The following is a 10,715-nucleotide window of genomic DNA, read 5'->3' on the forward strand; positions in this document are numbered from 1 at the left end:
TGAATATCATCCGCTGCACAAATGTTAGCAATCTTTTTTGATATCGCTTTTTCTTTATTTAAACGATACTTCTTAGCTCTGCTGCTTCTGGTGACAACACCAGTCCCTGACATTTTCACTCACCAGTAAAATTAAAATATCATGCTGACATCAGTAGAAATAGATAAAAAAGAAAACGAATCATCAGTAGATCTACAACAACTAAGAATATAGATATCCGGTTACATTTTAACAATGGATGAGACAATAATATAAAAACTTAAAATATCACAATAAGAACCGGCTAGTAAATTAGTATTAAACTACATTCTCAACCCTAATGGATGAGTAGTACTTCCCTTAGATTTATTTGGATTAAATAGTGAATAAAAACACTAAAAACTATGAAAGAAAGTTGACATCAATTCCGGAAGTAAACAAGTTGACGCGTTCGCTTGGTGTGCAATACTTTTTCTATGAGATTCTATTTTATTTTAAAACGTTTATGTATTTAAAATGGATAAAAAATCATATCTATATCCCGAGTTCCCATCCCCTGTTGTTTTATATAAGAATATTCGAGAAAGTTTAGGGGAGATCACTCCCGGTTTATTACTTTCTCGTATATACGAAGTATAGAGAAAGTATTGTAATCGTGCAAAAAAAAAAAAATCGAGATTTTTACAAATCTCGACGTTTTACACCTCACTGATACGGAAAAACATAATTTTGCAATCTTGTCCGTATGTCTGTGTGTGTGTGTGTCTGTCTGTGTGTGTGTCTGTCCGTGTGTAAACACGATAACTTGAGTACCGTTACAGCTAGGTTGATGAAATTTCATATATAAGTATTTTATCAAAATCGTAGATCCGTATCAGTTTTTGAGCGATTTCCGATAACCGGAAGTGGTACTTTTTCTACTTTGAATTTTTCAAAAGCCTATAACTTGAGTACTATTTCAGATAGATAAAATGAAATTTGATACGTAAGTAAAAGATCTAATTTTCTACCTTCTGTCAAATTTTGAGTCATTTCCGTTGACCGGAAGTACTTATTTACGCTATTTCCGATTTCTCAAAAAACGCATGTAAATTTATAAAGTACTAATAATATTGCGCACTATTATGCACATCTTTATTTAGCGTTCACTTGGTGTGCATTTCTTTTTTCTACGAGATTATATTCTATTTTTTAATAAACCGGGAGTGATCTCCCCTAAACTTTCTCGAATATTCTTATATAAAATAACAGGGGATGGGAACTCGGGCTATAGACATGATTTTTAATCCATTTTAAATACTTAAAGTTTTAAAAATAGAATAAAATCTCGTAGACAAATTAATTGCACACCAAGTGAACGCCCAATAAAAAAGCGCATAATAGTGCGCAATATTATTAGTACTTTTAAAATTTACATTAGTTTTTTGAGAAATCGGAAGTAGCGTAAATTACTACTTTCAGTCAACGGAAATTACTCAAAATTTAACAGAAGGTAGAGAATTAGATCTTTTACTTACATGTGAAATTTCATTTATCTATCTGAAATAGTACTCAAGTTATAGGCTTTTGAAAAATTCAAAGTAGGAAAAGTACCACTTCCGGTTATCGGAAATCGCTCAAAAGTTGATACAGATCTACGATTTTGATATAATACTTATATGTGAAATTTCATCAACCTAGCTGTAACGGTACTCAAGTTATCGTGTTTACACACGGACACACAGACACACAGACACACACACACACACAGACATACGGACAAGATTGCAAAATTATGTTTTTCCGTATCAGTGAGGTGTAAAACGTCGAGATCTGTAAAAATCTCGATTTTTTTTTCGCACGATTACAATACTTTCTCTATACTACGTATATACGAGAAAGTAAAAAATTAAGTAATTAAAATGGATTAAAAATCATGTCTAGAAGTCTATATCCTGAGCTGCCATCCCCCGTAGTGTTATATTAGAATATTCGAGAAAGTTTAGGGGAGATCACTCTCGGTTTATTTAGAAATATGTTTTAAAAAATTAAGCGATAAACTATTATACAGCACTTTTAAAATAAAGCTCAAAATCTAAAGTAATCAGTTTTGGGAGCTTTATGTCTAGCACTGTTGTAAAAAGGGTACATTACTGCGATAAACCTTAGCGGAGTTAGCAAAGAATAGTGGAAGTTTTTTAAGGGGAGACAACGCTATCGTTAAACAAAACATTTTATGTAAAAATATCTGTGTTCAATTCCTATTTATTAGTCGCATAATTAGGCATGCGTTATCAGTTACCTATCGGGCTTAAAGTAAATATGTAAACGGACTTTGAAAAATAAATACTGTTATCCCTCTCAAAATTACAGTAAATGTATTTTCCTAAATTCTTCTTACTCATCTGGTTACTCATAATTAAACTTCACACCTCTTGCCGAGTGGTACTACCCGTAAAGGTTTTTAAAACATAGCAATGCATTGTAATGGTTATTTTTAGAATGACAAACTGATACAGCTGCTAATACGTGTTGTAAACGTTGACTCTACTAATCTATTACTGTTATAATTAATTGCTGCATGAAATAAATCTTGTGATTTGCATACATTTACCAAACAAAGATAATTTTTTAACAAATATCAATGTTTAAAACTTTGAGTTTAAAAAGTTTCCAAAAAGGCGCCACTTTGCTAAAAATCAGAGTTTCTTCCAGGTATCTCTTTGGGGGGGGGGGGGGGCTTTAAGCCCCCCCCCCCCCCCCCCGAAATTTTTTTACCGCCCTCCCCCCCCCCCCCCCGAACGAAATGAAATTTATATAATTTATATAGAAAATATATACTTTTACAGTGTCCCCCCCCCCGAAGAAAGTCTACCGCCCCCCCCCCCCCCGCCCCGAAAATTTCAAGTGCTCCCCCCCCCCCCCGGAGAAAAAGTCTGGAAGAAACACTGCTAAAAATGGCCAGAGGGGGAGGGGAGCGGAGGGGAGCGGCGGGGAGCGGAGCGGCCCCTCCCCCTGCTCCCCCCCCCCCCTGCGTACGCCACTGATCGGTAGCATTAGAGTGGGGAACAGTTTTTTACACGGAGGTACGCTCGTCAGGTATTCAATGTTAACAATACAAGAAGCAGATTAGTACTCTCGGAGTCATGAGCAGTATTTTGTCATCGTTAGACTTTCTCAAAGGTCGAGAGTACCACGTAATTTTTCTATCCTTGACTTAACATCTATGATTTGTTGCTTATCTGAGTTGTCATTTTCATATTTTTTAACGCAGGGTGTGGCCAAGAAATTTCACCGCTAGCAACTCACGTCATTTAGCGAGCATGTCAAACACACATGTACATGAACTGTAACTCTTGGGAGTCTTTTTCTGGGATTTTGGGGCGGCCATACTCATCCCAGCGCGTCCACAGGTGGCGGATAGTGGAATGTCCATTGTTGTAGATTGTTTATCGGGAAAGTTCTCTAGAATATATCTAAAGACTTATACTACAATGGATAACTGATAACGGTCGCGGACCATCTGGCAAATTTTGTTTTATTGACCATCATCATAATAGGTAGGATTAAGTTAGTTGTAAACAATGACACAGCACAGGCCTTTTATAGGTACTGGACTCCTGAGAACTTTTCTCACGGTTATAAGATTTTGAATAAATTTTGAAAATATTTTCCACTTTAGCAAAACAGTGGGTTTTTTTAAAGAAATTATTGTCAAATATTTTATTGTGCAGTATTAATTTAACACTAAATATTTTACTTAATATAATACGAAAGAAATAAGTAAATTTGTAAATTATTAAGGCCTAAGCAAACAGCATGTTATCTCCCTTGAGACAGCAGATTGGATTCTAGCCCATTTCTGACATGACGCCATAAAAATCGTGATAAAACTATCATTTTCAAGCACAATAGTATTTTGTATCAAAATGAATGATGCATTAATTTTAATCAGCAAAAAATGCTATATTTTATATAGATCTAGATCTATCTAGAAATCTATATTCGAGTACGAATAACGGTAAAATCACGATATAGCGTCGGTTATTATTCCGGAACTGTACAGCAGTAAAAAACAGTAAAACCATGGCGTAGTTTGTCGAGCCGTTCCGGAAACCACCGGAAATACTGTAAACCATCATTTATTTGCCGCCATATTATTTTAATACACAATGTTTTAAAATGTGCAAGGATTGATTTTAGTTGCATTTTAAACACTGTTTTTCTAATTATTTTGTATTTCTAATTAGTTTAAGTGTATGTGCTAATTATTGCTGCTACTAAACTTTATTCTAGCTCTTCTTACTACTTTTATCTTTACTAACAGAACTATAGAGCTAGATCTAGTTGTCGCAAATCTTCTGCAGGTTTTTTCTGTGTTTCTTAAAAAAACGTTAATTACCACACTCGACTTTATTAATTATATATAGATTTTTGCTAATTTTTTGTCAGTTAAACATTAAATTAAGTTAAAACATTAATTTAATGCACTTGAATTTATTTTTCTTTCAACGGTCAAATAAACTATGGTTTACAGTAACGAATGTTACCGAAACTCAACGAACATTACCCAATAATTTCCGACGTTATATCGTGATTTTACCTGAATAACATTCACAGGTATTACATAATAGTAAACACTATATATCAACACTTTATTTACACATATTTTTATTAGATTTAAGGTATACAACATGATGTTTATTTGTATTCATTAAAACAGATGAGTACAAATGATACACTTGGCCAAATTATAAAATTCGGAGTGAATTTTATATTTAATTTTTTTTTAAACATTTTCACCCCATTGTTCATTATCGGGAAGTAGTGCATAGAAGCAGACTTTTTTTTTTACTGTAACCCTCACTCAGTGGGGATGCTTTTACCCACTGAGGTGTTGTGGTTTAAGACGGGCTGACCCTGAGATTAAGTACACACCGACGCCGACAGTTGTTGTCAAGTACTCGTTTATTTATAGCATCGAGCCATGACGGCGATGCAACACAAAACGAACTAGCCAAGATAGACCAAAAGATCCAAACAATCCAAAAGACCAAAAGATCAAAAGATCAAAAGATCAAAATAGAAACAGAAAACAGAAACTGTAGCCCTAAAACAAATGTAAAATAAAAAAGTTACATTCAGGACAACACCACGTGTAAGCTACAATATACACGGGTACAATAAATTATGTTTTCGGCCAGTACACAGTACTGCCAACAAGTACCAATAAGTAGTACTACAAAATAAATACTTAATTTAATACATCACCCTAACTAGCGTGCACATGCAGCACTAGCAGGAATACATAAGTAAGTATTTTAACAAACATAATTTAAATATCTACACTACCTTCATTAGGTCTACATCTTGGTCCACAGACAGCAGCCTTGCGTGTGCGACACGACTAGGCACATGTCACATGACATGGAACACAGGTGTAATTTCGCTCACAAAAGCATAAAAAAACGTCAACAGTTCAGTTGCAGTCCCACAGGGGCCGCAACCCAATGAATAAAAACTTCATAGTTTTATCCCCCTTTTGGCTGGTAACTATATGTGTTACATTACAATAAGTAAAATTTATTAAATACACAATAAAATCCTATTCTAGTCATGCCCAATGAAGATGTTCTGATTACTGTCTAAAGCCAGGTATTTCACTTTCTCGACATTCAACTCGCTACAATGGTGAATGATGTTGGGGTTGTAATTTAGAATGAAATGTCTGAAACATAAATAATAAACTCAGTGAAATGATAAATTTTATATATATATATATATATATATATATATATATATATATATATATATATATATATATATATTAGTTAATTTAAATTGTTGGCATGAGGCTGATATAAAATAAACTGTATACAATTTCCCCCATCCTTATTCAATGTTACTTAATAGATTATGAAGAGATGTTGAGAACAATAGTTCATTTATTTATTTCAGTGTTGATAGTTGTATACAAAGTGTGGGGAAAAATATATTCAGTTCACCTCTCTCATATTATAGGCTGGAATTTTCCTGAACTCAATCATCTCAGTGTATTTCTCATCTTGACTAAGTTTCTCTAATGCTTGCTTTAATTCCAAATCCAGCTTAGGATTTGAAGATTCCGGAACTGCCACCAGAAAATCTGAGGTTTTGAACAAATACATTTTTTTAAACATCTGTTTATTAGAACACCCTTGTTAAAGAAAACTTTTTAATGGGACTGGGAAGGAATATTTAACCCTTTACACAAGATAACAGGCACTGATTTAGATGGGGAGACTGTTACGCTGCTTAGTGAGAGGGTTTCACTTGATTCGATTCCATACCATTATATTACGTTGTACTACCATGTAGAGGGGTTTCACCCACAGACAGGCTTCATGCAATTGCTCCTCGAGACAACACAAGTGACGACTGATCAATAAGATGAAAGCAGATTTCGTGTTCTTAAATTTATTATCATACTTAACTCACGTACACCCTTTCACCACGACGATCAAGAGAAGACTCACACACAACTCATAGCAACCAAGTTTCTACACAAATACGTCACCACCTTTCAATCGAGTCATCATAGGGAGACATGCAGGTAGGTAGGCAGGCATGTAGGCAAATAGGCAGGCATGTAGGCAGGAAGGGATGTAGGCATGCAGGCATTAGGCAGGTAGGCAGGCATGTAGGTCGTTAGGTAGGCAGGCATGTAGGCAAATAGGCAGGCATGTAGGTAGGTAGTTAACATAGGCAGGCAGGTCGGTAGGCAGGCATGTAGGCAAATATGCAGGCATGTAGGTAGGCTGGCATGTAGGTAGGAAGCAAACATTTTGCAGGTAGGTAGGTAGTTAACATAGGCATGCATAATTAGATTCAATGATACATGGAATCTCTGATTGACCTGCTTCTTCCATTATATTCATAACTTCATGTTCCTGAACTGGAAAATATAACAAAAATATTTCTAAAAGATATTGTATATGCCCTACATTACATTTTTACACAATCCATTTCCATTCACAATAATTTTATGAACAATTACATTTTCATCTTTCCACCAAATAATAGTTTAAAAGCATTCTTCTACACTATTCGTCTATTCAAGTTAAAATAGATAACTAGAAATACCTTGCTTGCTGGTAGATGCAACACTACTAAACATTACTGTTTCAATTTTTGATTCTTCTAAAACCTTAATGTCCATTCCAGCAGCCGACTCTTGCCCGAGAAATGAAGTCTCAACAGATAGATCTGTCAAAAACAAATTTTAAAAAATTGTTTCACTGGAACTATTCAAAATTTAATTATCTAATATAAAAAAGTATAAAAATGTTCTACTCAATTATACTTGGGTAGACTTATATGTCTACAATAAATGATGTTATTTGAAAACACTGGTGCTTAAATTTAAGTAGTGAACATCCACCTACTACCCCCCCCCCCTCCAACAAAATAGAATATATATTTTACTAGTAACTTTGTCCGCCCCACCCCCCTACCCCGTACTTTAAAGTGCCAACCCCCTGGATAAAAGAGTCTGAAAGAAACACTGTTAAACATCCACCCTGCCGCCTGGCACTTAATTGCCAGTAACAACTCACCAAAATCAGCAATATATATTTAGTGCAAATTTAATATAAGATTTAATACCTTCGATTAATATGCGGCTCCTATTTGTTCTTGAAATAAGTTTCAAATTTTCCATGGTGTTAAAAATACCTGAAATAATACTTTCAATTGACAACATTCAAACATTCATGTCTAAGAAACTAATTTAATTGAAAAACAATAGGCTAAATGAAAGCACTACAACAATAAAATATACCCATTCTTATAGATATAGTATAACATGACAACATAACAGCTTTTACTTCTATAAAAATAAAAAAATTTGCTATTTTTGTAATTTTTTTTATAATGCAACATTTGTAATTATCATAGGTCTAAATGTTTTTTGTAATGCTAACTTATCCTAACCACATTTTCCGGAATATAAGCATAAATAAATACTTTGTAGGTTCACCGATTATTCCATTTAAAAAGTTAATTATCCCTGATTAGAATTTTACATAAGCCTATTCCCATACATATTGACCTATAAGGATTTTATCATCCTAATAAATAGTTCATGAGAATGTAATCAAAGTCCAAGACGAACTTACCTTCAAAATCTTTTGTTTTCCTGAAACATGGTATAATAGCTTAAATTGTTCAGCAATATTTTAATAATTTGTTTGCTTTTCAGCAAGAGAATCAAACACTACATTTAAAAGGATTAATAAATCATTAAAAAAATACTTTTTATTAGCCTACTTGTATATTAAATGTATTATATACAGGATTACTTTAAAACAACTCACATTGCTATAGACATTTGTATCTGATTTTTTTCAACAGATATTATTTTATGCAGTTCTTTCTCTGTATACATCTCTGGGTGCTTAAAACCAATGCCGGTGGGCAGCCTAGTGACGATTAAATCACTGCTCAAATAAGGCACCTTTGTGTGGATCTTCATGCACTGTTCTGTATAATAGATTTTTAATAACCCTACGTTAGTGTTTACCTACAGGTGTAAAGTTTTTAACTATTTGGATATTACAGATTTAGGTTTGCCAAATAAATCTTTGGCTGAGTATATTGTTGTTTCATGATGTTGTTTAGCATCTATTAACAGAATCAACTAAATTAAACACAATACTAATATTCTATAAGCTGATCAAAAAGTTCTCACCCCATCTCTCCTAAAATATCTCCATTACTATTTGACGCATCCTAACCAGAGTTTCTTCCAGGCATCTCTTCGGGGGGGCGAAGCCCCCCCGAAAAAATTTTACCGCCCCCCCCCCCCCCCCAAACGAAATGAAATTTATATAATTTATATAGAAAATATATACTTTTAACAGTGTCCGCCCCCCGAAGAAAGTTTACCGCCCCCCCCCCCGAAGATTTCAAGTGCCCCCCCCCCCGGAGAAAAAAGTCTGGAAGAAACACTGATCCTAACAGACCGCGTACAACTTTGTAATGGATCTGCAAGGAATTTTCACAACAAGTGAAATCTTGGCTTGTTTTATGTGTTAAAAATATAAAAAATTGAATATAAAACGTGTTTGAAAGATTTTATATAGCATTTTTAAAAGGCTCTAAAATTTGGTAGGAATGAATAAAATGAAATATTTTAGAAATCTATAAGTATGTTCATTTTACCCTATTACCCATGTAGGGGAAAAAGAGCCAACCTTTGAACATAATATCTTGAATGTCACTTTTTAGATGTTCAGCATCTTTTGTACAGAATATGTTAACTCTGCTTAGAGGGTCAAAATGGAGAATGGCAGCTATAAATTTTATGTTGGCAGAATTGAACTATTTTACCTGCAAGTAAGTTAAACAGATATTACATTACTTGAAAGTATATTTGCACAGTTGTCAAAATGGCAAAACAGTCAAAGAACATTACCAATGAAGTCAGCTTTTTAAACAGCCTATTTGCAATTCTGTCATCATCAAGTCCAAAAATGGTAGATTGTTTGTTTTTTTTTTCTGCCTTTATGCTCATTTCTAATTTTGTTATTTTATCAAAACCCTTCCATTCCTGTGCTATTTGTTTAAAAAAGGAAGCCTTATCTTCATCTACACCTGAGAAGTTAAAAATATAATTTGTAAATGTAGACATAAGGTTCATATCTTCATAGCATACAAGATTGCATCATTTAAAAATAGCATTTTAAAAACTCATTATTCTAACCTCGCTTTTGAAGAGCCTTAAACTCATCGAAACCACACCTCTTTTTTTGGGGGAGTCTGTCTGAAGAGGCACTGGGCTTCCTTTTACTGTTGTAAATATAGCGCTGCATACAAATAACAAAGAATATGTTTATCTATAAGATAAGACTTTAATAAAGATCTTAATGGGCATAGCAGTTATACTAGAATTAAATACATTTGTACTTTTAAACATTCAACAAAGTAAAATTAATTAATTAACCTCTATCCTGAATGGCTCAACACTCATGGTACTTGCAAGCTCTCTGTTTTTTTTTCTTTGCTGGCAGCTGTAAGCCCTTTTTTCAATTTCTGTATTGAGAATTAACTTTTCCTCTTTACTAAAATTTCGTCGCTGTAAACAATTGTTACAAGAAAGGAAGAATCATTGCTACTAGAGTCAATATCTAGTTCTAGGTTTATATCTAAATTAAAAAATCAGCTACTAATCATTAATGTAGATCGACCTGATTTTGTATGAAAAAAAACGGCTACAGCTTAATAAGTGTGTCTTAAAATTTCCTGTTAAAGCAGGAACTATAATGATCTAGATCTATTTATTCTTCATAAATAATATATTCAATATTCTTCTATTTCGTCCAAGAAGGGTGAGGGATGTAGATCTAGGCCTAAGGGCTCCGTGCATGTGGGGTAGGGGGTTGCCGGCCTAATTGGCTAGATCTTGTGATCTATTAAAATTATATTTACTTACCAAGTTACTATACTATAGAGTAATGAGTATACTCAGTATGAAGTTATGTAGTTTTTATTAATACGCATGTATGTGTTACTATGTTATAATGTACTAGTTCTAAGTATGTTTAATAATATTAAATTATTAATTATATAGATCTAGATCTAGACTATATTTATAGTCATAGATTTAACAGCACTTCCTGTGTATATCAACCGACTAATTCAAGGATCATAAGCCTATCTTTTCTTTGCTCCGACTCAAATCATTTTGAATCTATAAATAGAATAACAAAGAGAAGGAA

General features: G+C 33.7%; 2 long non-coding RNA genes across 2 annotated transcripts; both read right to left on the reverse strand.

Annotated features, from left to right (window-relative positions):
* Positions 1 to 7,602: 7,602 nt before the first annotated feature.
* On the reverse strand, positions 7,603 to 8,724 carry LOC131947222 (uncharacterized). Its single transcript, XR_009387853.1, has 4 exons — positions 8,687 to 8,724; positions 8,313 to 8,478; positions 8,115 to 8,134; positions 7,603 to 7,671 (listed from the first exon to the last, which is right to left on the reverse strand). It is a non-coding gene; the product is annotated as an uncharacterized LOC131947222 (long non-coding RNA).
* Positions 8,725 to 8,948: 224 nt separating this feature from the next.
* Positions 8,949 to 9,584, reverse strand: LOC131947220 (uncharacterized). The gene is made up of 3 exons (XR_009387851.1): positions 9,413 to 9,584; positions 9,192 to 9,327; positions 8,949 to 8,982 (listed from the first exon to the last, which is right to left on the reverse strand). It is a non-coding gene; the product is annotated as an uncharacterized LOC131947220 (long non-coding RNA).
* Between the last annotated feature and the right edge of the window lie 1,131 nt (positions 9,585 to 10,715).

The sequence above is a fragment of the Physella acuta genome, unplaced genomic scaffold (assembly GCF_028476545.2).
Source record: "Physella acuta isolate Inbredline_101_S28 unplaced genomic scaffold, ASM2847654v3 ptg000589l, whole genome shotgun sequence".
Lineage (NCBI taxonomy): Eukaryota > Metazoa > Mollusca > Gastropoda > Physidae > Physella > Physella acuta.